Here is a 12,909-nt window from a genome sequence, read left to right on the forward strand (position 1 = left end):
TGGCACTGGACTAACTCGGGGAGGGGTCGGAGCAGGGCCGAGGAGATGGCGGCCGGCCTCCCCGCGCAAGGAGCTCCAGCGAGCGGGCAGGCTCCGCCAAAGAGCCAAACCCCAGCCCCGGGCCGCCACAGCCCCGGCCCCTCCGCCCGCCGAGAGCCGGGGCGGGGCGGGTGGCGAGGGGCGGCGCCTCGGCGATCCCCGGGCCGCGCCGGGGGGAGGCAGCGGCGGCGGATCCGGGCCCGGCGGAGGCGGAAGGGGCGGGCGGACGCGGCCCTGACTCTGCGGGACGCGCGATGCTGGTGAGTGCGGGGAGGCCGCGGCGTTGTGTCGCAGCGAGGCCGGGCCCGGCCCGGGGCGAGGCGGCGGCGGCGCCGCGGAGCCGGCGGAGCGGGGCCCGGCACTGAGTCACGCCGCGGGGAGCGGGGGCAGGGGCGGCCGGGCCCGACCCGCCCGCCCGCCTTTCTTCTCCCGGGCGCGCTCCCGGCCCCGGGGCGCGGGGGTGGCGGGGGCCGCTGCCCGGCCCGCTCGTGGATCCGGCCCGGGGAGCCGCGGGCCGGGCCGGGCTGGGCCGGGGAGGCCGCGAACTGCGCATTCGGAATGCATCGCCCCCGTCGGGGCGCGGGAGCGGCTACCCCGGCCCCGCCGGAGAGATCTGCCTGTCCGCTCCCTCCTTCTCTGCCTCCTGCCCTGCCCCGGCCCTCCCTGCCCTGCCCCGTGACCGCGGCCCCCGCATGGCCGGGGCGGCCCCGGTGGCTGCCCCTGCCTTTCCGTGCCGTCCCGGCTGCTCTCAGAGCTCGGGCCCGTCCTCCCGGAGCCCCATGCCCTCACTGTGCCCCTCCTGGCCCCGGCACTGCCCACCCGAGCCGTGCCAGGCTCGTCCCAGGCCTCTGCCCTCATTTTTCCCTTATGAGCTTTTGTCCATAACCTCACCGTAAGTGTTTAAGGGTGTTCACCCGCTTTCTGTCCTCCCTGTCCTTTTCTGTGCCTCTTCCTTTCACCCTGTTGTATCCCAGCCATCCCCAGAGCCCCAGTGACGCTCAGGTCTGTCTAGTAGCTGTTTGGTTTTACCTAGAGAGATTCCCCAGTGTCCCCAGCACCATCCTGGCTGCTGGGGGATATTTGCCACAGTTCATTCTAGTCACCTTCTCCAGGTTTCTCTTGCTCTCAAGGACTGTGCACCAGGCTTCTCCGTGTTGCCGCCTACTGTTGTGGCCTTAGCAGAGAAGGTGCCCCCTGTAACCTTTTGTTTGCCTGTTTGTGCATTTATTGCCTCCATCCAGATGACTACTCCTGCAGTTTTTGTCTTTTTAAATAATCACCTCATTTGTTTCCCAGTTACTTTGCCACTGAAATCTAACTGTGTCCTTATTGGGATCCTTTCCCCATCCTTCTTACTTCCTCTTCAAGTTCTATTCCAACACCATGATTATCCCTCTACTACCTTTCCCCTTTCAATTTTCTTCCTCCCAGTAACCATTTCCTTCACCATGTTTTTTTGCCCTTCTGATCTTACTTTCCTGTCATTAGAACCTTCCTTGTGATCTTACCTAATACTTTTTCCTTTCCACATACTCCTTTCCTTTGTAGGCTCATATGCTGTCTCCCTGACTTTGTATTTAAATCCTTCATCTGTACCTTTGAGGAGAAAGGAATTTAACCCTAGGTTATCTGTGTACTTGTCAGCACTAAGAGGGCAGAGATGACTTACTTGTTTTACCTTATTTTAATTTGTTTTGTTACTGACTTTCTCAGCAACCTGGTATAGGTGTTCATATGTAATCATATACCTCCTCCCTAAAACACACACGTATCCTGGTGCTAGTCAGGGAGGGAAAAGTCTGTATTGGAAATCGTTTTGGCAGGACTGGGAGGAATGGTCCATGGGGGCCAGAAATACGTAGTAGCCATGTAACTTGAATGAGGCCAAATAATGTTTGTAATGCCATATTGTGAATTGGTACTTAGTTGATATGGAGTGTGTTTGGGATGCATCCTCTTTGGGAAAGTAGTAAGATAATATATAGGTACCTAGTTTTTACTCACAATGAACTGCTGTAAGAGTGTGTGTTAATGGTTAGGTGTCCATCCGTGCTGCATCGACACTTTGTGTCTTTGATGGTGACTCGACTGGAAAGAAGTCTTTTCCCTCTGCTTTGTACCTTCTCTTGTATCTCAGTATTTGTTGTCCAACTTCTTATTCTATGTCTTTCTTAGCCACCTTGGGTCTTCAGGTTGGTTACATTTCACAGTCATGTCATCACCATGTATCTGAGGTGCAGTTGAAACACTGGATCTACTTGTCCCATGGAGGCAGGATGAACACATTTGATTTCAGGAGTAATTTATACACCTAACTCGAAACCCCAGGTTTGGCGCCTAGCGTTAACAGCTTCGTATTTTCTCAGCTGGCTACACACAGACCCTAGAAACTTGACAGCAGCTCAGAACAACTGAACTAGGCTTCTGATCTGAATTACCCCTCTGAGGAAACCTTCCATTGCCTATCTAGACATCGTGTAGAGAATACCTAAATTAGGCATATGCTTCCTGCTCCTTGGCTGACAAAATAGTTGTGCTGGTTTAGCTGATGATTCTTCTTCCACCTCACTCCTTTGTACACTGGTTTGAACTGGCCTTGTAACTCCGGCCTGTTACTGAGACTGTCAGCTTGAGAAAATCACATTGCTTTAATTTAAATAACTTCAATTCATTTAAGCAAAATGGATGCACATCCTTATTTAGATACTGCTTTGGGAGTGACTTTTTTTGAATTTAGCTTATTCTTAGCCTTGGTGAAAGTTCTTGGATTTTAGCTGTATTGTTATGAAAACAATACTGAGTCCTTTGAGAAAGTTTTCTCAGATATTCAACTTAAAATTTTTATCTTACATGTTACAATCTCTGAGTCCTTTTCATCTGTAGTGTTTCTTAAGTAGTGCCTAGGTTAGCATAACCACAATTATTTCAGTAGGGCCCAGCTTAATGATGAGTCATATCCTGGGTGTCAGTAGTTGTGTGAATTGGGAATACCTGGAATCTTCTCTCCTAGCTACTGGGAAGAGCACTGGTTTAGGAAACAGTGTGTGTCCCAGTGGGTAGTTTTCTGTCGCTTTCTTTTTACCCACAGAACCGCTGGTGCCACAAGAGTGAACCTCTTCATGTTGCTGCCTTACATCTTCTTATAAATGCTACAGGTCAAAATCAAATACATATTTTTTTAACTCAACCAAACTTTGACTGCATTCCACTTTATATAATGCAGTGTTTTTCAAACCCCTCTTTATCTATGAGCCTCAGAGAAATAAGTGAAGGCTACTGTGAAAATAGGAGAATAGTAATTCTGTTTTGCACTTCAGGAAACTGGTATAGAGTCATATGTAAATTTTTTTACAAGAGTTGGAGTCTGTTATACTTTATCTCTCCAAAATTGCACTATTTTCTTTGCCAGTTGTATCCTGAACTTGTAAAAAGAAGCAGGTGATTCTCACCCTCTCTTCTGCTCTCATGTGACCCTGCCTGGAGCACTCCATCCAGCTCTGTGGCACCCAGCTCAAGAAAGTCATGGACCTATTAGAGCAGATCCAGAGGAGAGCCACAAAAGTGATCAAAGGGATAGAACACCTCCCCTATGGAGACAAGCGGAGAGAGTTGGGGTTGTTCGGCCTGCAGAAGAGAAGGTTCCAGGGAGATCTTATTGAGGCCTTTCAGCATATAAAGGGGGATTATAAGAAAGATGGAGAGAAACTTTTTACCAAGGCCTGTAGTGACAGGACAAGGGGCAAAAGTTTTAAATTGAAAAAGGGTAGATTTCAACTGGATGGAAGGAAGAAATCCTTTATTGTGCGGATGGTGAGGCACTGGAACAGGTTACCCAGAGAAGTTGTGGATGCCCCATCCCTGGCATTGTTCAAGGCCAGGTTGGATGGGGCTTTGAGCAATCTGATCTGGTGCAAGATGTTTCTGCCTTTAGCAGAGGGGTGAGAGTTAGGTAATGTTTAATGTCTCTTCCAACCCAAACCATTTTATGGTTCTTGAATAAACTGTGTAACTTTGATGTGATGTTCTTCCAAAAACTCAGGAAAAAAATGTAGATTGTCTTCTTTTCTTACCCTTTTGATTGTTCTGGTTTTGGAGTCAGAAGGTTCACTGCTGTAACTTGCTGTAGCAGATGCAAGGCATTGCTTGACATCAATACTAAGAATAAAGGGTCAAATACATTTTCTCTGATGTCTTTGTAGTTACCACTAGATTTGAATATCGGTTCGATACCATTGACTTCTGTTTTTCTTAAAATTAGAATTACATACAGGTGTTATAAAATGCTCCTTGTCTTTGGATTTCAGTAGATTTGCTCTGGTTAATGCTGCTATATGTCTCAAGTTTGATGTTATTGTGAAGGAGAAATGGAAACTTTATTTACACATAGGATGGTGAGGATCATGATGATGTAAAGTCCTTGCAGTGTGGGCAGCTTCTCACTCTGCTCTAGTAGTGTACTTATCTTTTGAGGACACACATATGCTTCTCTTCTCCCATTTTTTTGGTGGTTTTGATACTGGGACCCAGAAGTATTCAATTCATTAATGTACAAGGTAGACAAAAGTTAATTTTTTGAACTTAAAGCAGGGATCTACAAGAATTTGGGTTATTAATAATTTAATTTCAGCCCTAGCTGAACTCAGAAGCTTCTTGTTTGTATTTTTAATTTGCATGCAATGTAACTTTGCTTTTTGTTGCTCTGTGTGTTTAAGTTTGGACAATGTCTTAATGTGGATTAGAGTTCAGAACTAAGGCTGCTGGTGTGACCTTAGTTCACCCTGTTTTGCTCTGTAATTTAAACTTAATTTCATATGTAAATTTGTAAGGTCCTCTGGTCTCACAGCAGTGGAGACTGTCATCTGAAATTTTTATCTAAAGTTTGGAGGATTGAATTAGGGGAAAAAGGAGGGTTATAGGAAATATACTATTTTATTAGCTGTTAGTGTTTTCATCTTACTTTTCATAGTAATAATAATTTCATGGGGAAATGCTCTACTTGCTTCTTGGTAGCTAAAGGATAAACTTTTCACAGTACAATTCAAAATGCTTTTTTAGAATGCTTGCATTTTCTTAAGAAAACAGATTATTCTCATACTGTCCTTTATTCAGAGGTAACTTTGAAATAGTTTTGTTATCTCTGAAAGTGTGCCATCACCCCTTTGCTAGGGTGCCATCACTAATAGGGGTAGTATAAAATCAAAATGTGTATCCTTAGGTAATTAAATTGATTTAGTTAGATTCTGATGCAGGCTTAGATTTAAAACTTAATGGTGCAAGCTTAATCAACAAGAAGGAGAATATAAATGTGGCTGCTAGGGATGTGTGTCAATTTTAACTTTTAGGAAATTAAGTCAAATTTTTTCACTTCTGTACCAGAGGTGCCTGTTGCAGTTATCAGAGGTCAAAACTGATTAAAAGTTTGGTGAAAACGGTAACTGAATTTAAGCAGAACTAACATTTTGTGAAGTCTAAATTCTTTACTGAAAGTTAGGGCTGTTACAATTCAGATTGCATAGTTGAAGCATAGAAATTACATACAAATCCCTTTCTAGACTTTAATGAGAAATTTCCCATTCTTTTTTGCACTGGCTGTGTAAGTGAGTACATGTGCCTTGTCAGTATTTAGGTGTCTGGAATGACTATATGAGAACTGTGCTGTTCATTGCTAGCAGTGGTTGCAGCATTACACCATAGTAGGACTCAAGATCGCTAGCACATATATCTGTGCACTTAATGTAGACCTGATTTAAAAGAAAAATAAGAAAATATAGAGGGGGCGGCTTTCACAGGTCATGATTTTGGAAATGAATGTGAGTAACTGCAGCAGTCCTTGATAGTTGCAGTCTAGTGAAACATTAGTATGAAGGTGAATATAGGAGGAAGCTCTTCAGTATTTAAGCTGTGCTATTGTGGTATATTTGAATGTCTGAAAATATCAGACTGTTTGCAAGATGCATTGGTGTGACCATCATCTTTATTTATAAATTGAAGTGGAAAACTGCATTGCCTTGATCAGTTGAGCTCTTGCGAAAGTACCAAGATGGAAGATGCGGTAAAATTAGCAACCTGTTGGGAAGAGATTCCAGCCAGAATTGTTTTATGCTTGTTCGCAACATGTTAATGTTGGTTTAAAATTGTCAGTATGAACTGCTACCTACCAAGGGCATGGGAAAACTCTGTATGGAAATATTTTTGCAGGTGAAAATTCCTGTTTGTGTCTTAACAGGTCAGTATAAAAGTGTGTGTTGTGGTGCACTGAGTGCTGTTAAAATGGTGGGGGATTTATATTGTAGTTCAGAGGCGCTGTGGGTTCTGGTGAAGGTCATGCTGTGTCTGAAGCAAACTGTAAGACATACCAAGGTTTTCTTCGTGGAGATCAGTAGGATCATGGTGTTTTAGCGTATTAACTTGGATTTAGTTAAAGTTTGATGTCTGGTAAGAGCTTTTGGGAAAGCAGTTATGTGTAAGAGTTGTCCTTGCAGGATCATTAAGGGCTCTAAACTGGCTCCCTGTTGCTGTTGCTTTTTTTCTTATATATATTCTTATATTTTTTTTTTCTTTCTAAGAAAACAAGGTGTGTTATTCTGTCTTCTGCTTGGCATGTTGGGTATCTAGCTTTGAGTTTTCATGGCTTGTCCTCCCTCATTTTCCTTTTCTGCATCTTCCTAACTGATTCAAGAAGTGTATCTTCATGTGTGTTGTCCTTCAGGGCTTATGCTTATTTGGGTTTTGTTTGGCTTTGTTTGGTTTTTTGTTTGCTTGTTTCATTTGGATTTTTATGCAGGTTGTATCATATATATGATTTGAACCAGAAAGAGAATGGGAATACTCAAGGCCCTTTGTTTTATTGTGGTGGTTTGACCCTGGCTGGGTGCCAGGCACCCAGCAAAGCCACTCCATCAATCCCCTCCACAAATGAACAGGGGAGGGAAAATACAGTGAAAAGCTCATGAGTTGAAACAAGGACAGGGACAGATCTGTCATCGATTACCGTCACTGGCAAAACAGACTAGACTTGGGCAAATTAATTGAATTTATTACTAATCGAAATTAGAGCAGGTTTTGCGAAGTAAAACAAATCCTAAAAACACTTTCCCCCCACCCCTTCCTCCTTCCTGGGCTCTACCTCCTGCCCCCCAGCAGCGCAAGGAGACAGAGAATGCAGGTTATGGTCAGTTCACCACAGGCTGTTTCTGCCACTGCTCGGGGAGAGGAGTCCTTCACCTGCTCAGGTGTGGGATCCCTCCCACAACAGACAGTTCTACATAAACCTCTCCAGCATGAATCCTTGCCATGGGCTACAGTGCTTCATGAACTGCTCCAACATGAGCCCTTTCCATGGGGTGCAGTCCTTCAAGCACAGCCTGCTCCAACGCGTCATCCACAGGATCACAAGTCCTACCAGGAAACCTACTCCAGCATGAGCTCCTCTCTACACGGGTCCACAGGTCCCTGCCAGGAGCCTGCTCCAGCATGGAATTCCCATGGGGTCACAGCCTCCAGGCATCCACCTGCCCCTGTGTGGGGCTCCTCCAAGGGCTGCAGGTGGATCTCTGCACTCCTCCATGGGCTTCAGGGGCACAGCTACCTCACCATGGTCTGCACCTGCAGGCTGCAGGGGAACCTCTGCTCTGGCACCTGGAGCACCTCCTTCCCCTCCTTCTCTACTGACCTTGGTGTCTGCAGAGTTGTTCCACTGACATATTCTCATTCCTTTTTTCTCTGAGCACATATACTTCTTAAATGTGTTATCCCAGAGGTGTTACTGCCATCTCTGATTGGCTTGGCTTTGGCCAGCAGAAGATCAGTGCTGGAGCTGGCTAGCATTGGCTCTGTGAGACATGGAGGAATCTTCTGGCAGCTTCGCACAGAAGCCACCCCTGTTGTCCTCCTGCTACCAAAGCCTGGCCACACAACCCCAGTAAACTTATGTAAACCTTTCTTCCTTCTCTTCAGTGCACTCATGTCTTGACTTGATTCTCTTTGCGTGATGTTGTTCTTTTCCTAATCTGCTGCCTTTCTTTTTCTGAAGTGTAAAAGCTGAGCATGATCAGTGTTTTAAGGAGGTATGAAGCTTATTATTCCTGCAGGGCCTGTATCCTTTTTGTAGCACAGGAATTTTGGAGCCCTTAGGTTAGAAAGGACATTTCAGTTTAGGAGTAATCTAAAAACTTTGTAAGTAAGAATTACTTCATCAATGACAAAGTGAGCTTTCTTAAAGATGGCCAAGCAAAACTTGAAAAGTTTTGTCTGTACAGTTAAGTATGTAGTTCCCTTGCCCTGTTTTCAAAGTTGATGTGGTAAGACTACTAGGAAACTTTTAAAGCTGAAGGGATTGTTAATATTGACCAAAGTTTACTTTAGTGGCAATTACAGAAGGGAGAGTTTTCTTTTATGGAATACAACAGCAAACCTTGTCTAACCTAGATCTAGCCTTCGTTTATGAGGCAGCATGTACATGTTGGGTTTTGGCATGTTTCGGGGGTTTTTTTGTTAGCTATTGCATTACTGTAGTGAGATATCTGTTAAAAGCTGCAGGTCAAGGAAGACAAGGGTAAAGGAAGAAATAAAGGAAAAAATGTTAAAGAGCTAATAAAAGAGTAGGCAAAGAGAAGTGAAAAACTCCAAGTTTCTTGATGCTCTTCTGAGGAAGAGTAATTGATGTTTTGGAAAAATCCTTGTAGTCAGGCATGCAGATTAAAACCATGTCATTTAAAAAGGCTTTTAGTGAACACAGTCATGCATAATTTAAGTAAATAATGCAAGTGTGAAAACTGCGATTCCAAGTTACTTCTGTATATTGTGTTTAAATTTGAAAATAAAAGTGAATTTAAGTGTCTTTCTAGCTGTGAAAACCATATCCAGGCTTTTGTTTTATTTTTTCAGCTGACAACTATATCATTGGCACATGAAGTAATGTAGGAATGTATTCCTTATAATGCTTTAGATACCACTGATCAGAGCTATAACACATACAGGAGAGGGTGTGGGGAGAACACTGGAGCCCTAAACTAAGTTGTTGTTTGGGAGGTACAGTAGTAACTGCTCAAAATTTACACAAATTTACATGATTTGGTCTGAAATTACTGGCAAATTAAACGTACTTACTTCTACTCTTTTTTTTTTTTTTTAATGCTGCACAGAATGTTTTTATCACCCAAAGACAACTTTTGGAAGGGAGGAGTGTATGCATGCATACATTTCTGCCTTTTTCTCATAATGAACTGAATTTAACTCTCTTGAAAATAAAATGAGCTAAAGCTTTTCACACTACATGTAAATCAGTATTTTGTAATAATACAGAGGAACTGAACATTGTAATTTTCATAATTTGTCTCTTAAATATCTTTATTGGAAAGGGAGAAAAGATTCTAATATTTCTCTTCTGGTACTGATGTGATTTCTGGAATAACCAATTTTTCACAGTAGTTGTGTCATTTTGCTGGGGCACTGTGAAAATGGCTGCTATAGACAGATTCTCCAGATGTTGATTAATTACACATTTGTAGCATGTGAAGTGCTAAGGATGTTACACTTCCTCCTAGTCTTGCTTTAAGGATTGTGTCACATGCATAAACTGCCTGCCTAGTTTATATTATTTTATTTATATTTAGTGACCTAAAATACTTCTGGACAGAAATGTGAGTGCTAAATAATGTTGCATGCAGGACCATGGCCCAACTAAGCTGTGTTAAAATTTTGAGCTCATAATGATAACCTCAACTGGAATCAAGTAAACACAAAATTAATTTGCAGGTACATGGATATGAAAAGTGTCTTTGAAATCATAAATTGTGAGTGCAAGTGATTATAGGGACAAAATAGAATTACTTCTCATGTCTCCTCTTCATCAAACAGATATGTGTTGGAATGAAGGTTATGTCCTTTAGGAGTCAAGAGACAATTTTTTAACCTGGAAAGAAATTCCAAGAAATAGCTTATACATTGTGAAGGCAAAGAAGTAAAAGATGACAGAAAACAGTTTTTAAATCTCTCCCCACCTTGTACTTAAATATTTATACTTTTGTAAGTATATACTTATATATACGTCTCCAGCGCTTACATCTAATTAATTGTGTAGATTGTATCTTACAGGCTAACTAGCAGCAGAGGGAGATGTATTGTTGTTAGCTCTGTACATTGCATTTGCATGCCTTTTTAAAAGGCATGTGTTTGCATGACTTCAAGAGGAATCTTAAAGCTGGTTTGTAGTATGGGTCATTGGCAGTCCCCTATCTGTGAAACTGTCCCTGTTTGGTAGGAAAGGATATATGAATATTAAATTGATTATTTTGGGTACAAGAGGGGTTTGGTGTTAATTTTTTAGTATGTTTTGTTTTAAGCTTAAAGCTGAAGACAATAAATCTGCCTTTGAATGCTTACTTTAAGGCAAAAACAAACCAAATGTTTTGATATGGTAATACTTAAGGGTCACTTCAACTATAGCCATTTTGAAATTTATGTGAGCTAGAGTATAAACTAGCATTCAGTATCTTATGTTGTTTTTAAAGTAATACAAGAACAAGCAAACAGTTTGTGCTAGACCAAAGGTTTTGTTTAATGTGCTTCTGTTTTAGTTTCTTGAAAATACTTGTATGCTTGTGTCATATAGCATTCAATCAATGTTGAATGTCTTGGGTCACTTGAGTAGTTGCCTTGGCTCAGTGTAGTGGTAGCAGAGGCTTTGAGGGGAATAAAACTGTTCAGGAACGTTATTGAGTGTTGCTGTTTGTTGAACACAAGAGCATCTGTTGAATTTCTGGATCAGACTTGCTGAAATACAGCAACAGGGAGAGCAGGATAGAGTAAGAGGAGTGAGGCTGGAAAAATGGGGAGGAAAGAGCTTGCAAAAGGAATTTCATGCTGCATTTTTAAGGGTGTGACTGTATTAAACTTACTCCTTTTCTTGTCTTTTGAAGCCAAAGATTAAACGTTCGTTATGCTTTTTTCTTTCAGCACAGAAAGATATTTTGCTTTTAGCAGCCATTAAAGTGAACGTGGTTCACTGCCTCAGTTTTTACAAAAGATACCAACCTGCACCCACTGTCCAAATGAACTAGTACTCTGTTTTTGTTACTGAGAAACTAGCATTCAGTTTTAGAAAATGAATATGAGGCAGTGTACAGAGATGAAATTCTGACTTTTTACACATGCCTGTAAACTTTGGAAACTTCATAACACTAAAGGTCTTTGAACTTATTTTTAATGACATTCATTCCACAATAGCTTATTAGTGAATCTTGCTTCTCTAATGTGTTTGTTTTCAGTATGATTAAATCTGGTCACCTTAGCTCATGCTATTAGACATGACAAGAATGTTCTCTTCACGTCTGAAATTAGACAGGAGATAAAATACTTGGAAATTACTAAGTCTAGGATCTGTTCCTGTCTGTGTCTTTTAAAAAATGCCATCTGGGCTCTTGGGTCAGCTGGGAAACCTTACTGTGGACCTGTAAGTTCTTTCTGGGCCAAGAAGCTGACAAGTTCAAATTCTATCTGTAATTATTGAAGTAAACTACCTTGAAATCTGTAATGTAGAAATAAGGGGTTGTGGGAGAACAGCAGGTGATGCATAGGCCTTGGAGCAGTGAAGCTGAAAGTTTTGTTGTATTAGGACACAAAAATGAGATACTTCAGCAGATGGCTTGAGGTGATGTAAATCTGGTGGAGTTTATTATGTTTTGTAGATAAAAGGGTTAACTTTGGCATTTTCCTAAAGGCCTCTTCTAGCATACAAATCATTTTCCTCGTAGAGGATACCTAAAAAAATACTCTTAATTATTAGATTATCAGTGAAAACAAAACCACTGTTTTCTAACACAATGTGTTTCCTTGCATATGAGGCTTGTCATGATGTGTATCCTCAAGTAATGAAAAAGAGGGAATAACATTTTCTTCAGTCCTTCGAGGCTGTTCTAAAGTGTTACCTCCTTTTGTTTTGTTTGACTGTTTTAATTGCAGTACCTGAATGGAGAGTTGAAAGATTGGATGGTGTTGAACAGTCATATTGCAGCATCACACTGTGTATATATTGTCTGGAAACTCCAGGGGTAATTTTTTTCATGTAAATATAGTTGGCCTGAAGCTGTAATGAAATCTGGATTCTCTGGTCCAAAGCTACAGAGGGCATGTTGCAACTTGGGCGGGTGGTCTTATCCTTGAAGCAGGTCAGCAACAAGTCTGATCTGTTTGGGCAAGAAAGCACAGTGATGGTCAGTTCAAGACCAACTTGTGCAGAAGTCCTGCCAACAGCACTTTGCAAGGTGAGAGATCCCACTGATGTAAAGGTTATGACTTAATGATGAGGTTTTAATTCACCTGTAGCAATTCACCTTGCTCTCGGCAGTTGTGCATGGCCTGGGCACTGAGAAATTGAACTTAGGAACTCTTTCTCCCTCTTTTAAGTTTAGCCATTGGGAAGGTGGGTGAAGAGATGCAGAGTTACTACTGTGGACCAGATTTGACCTTCAAGAATTGTTTGCCTAGGAAAGGGTTTTTTGTGTGTGTGATACACAAAAATAGCACTTTTCACATTAAATACAATTTCAGATTTTCACTGTGTTTGTGTATAATAACAGTGGTGCTGAGTTACATAGCCTTGTTTTACCCCTTCTCTTTCTATACATTTAATATCATAACTTAGTTTAACCACTAAGTACAAATGATTGCGTTCATAAATATGCTTTTGTAGTCGAAGTATTCCTATGTATTGAAACTTTATTCCTGTTAAGGTAATATATTAATAATTACCTTACTATTTTTCTGCACATGAAAAAATTGCAAAAAAATTAATAGTAGCTTCATCTATTGCTCTATTTCATGGTTGTATTAACTAGTAATTAACTGGAAGAGGTAAATTATTTGAGCCTA

General features: G+C 41.9%; 1 protein-coding gene across 1 annotated transcript in view; it reads left to right on the forward strand.

Moving 5' to 3' along the window:
• The first annotated feature begins 207 nt into the window (after positions 1–207).
• Positions 208–12,909, forward strand: part of CUL1 (cullin 1) — a 52,959-nt gene continuing 40,257 nt past the window's right edge. Inside the window, exon 1 of the mRNA XM_064668849.1 lies at positions 208–299. The gene's annotated coding sequence lies outside the window, so the exon portion shown is untranslated. The remainder of the gene's footprint in view (positions 300–12,909) is intronic.

This window comes from Pseudopipra pipra, chromosome 1, assembly GCF_036250125.1.
Source record: "Pseudopipra pipra isolate bDixPip1 chromosome 1, bDixPip1.hap1, whole genome shotgun sequence".
NCBI lineage: Eukaryota > Metazoa > Chordata > Aves > Passeriformes > Pipridae > Pseudopipra > Pseudopipra pipra.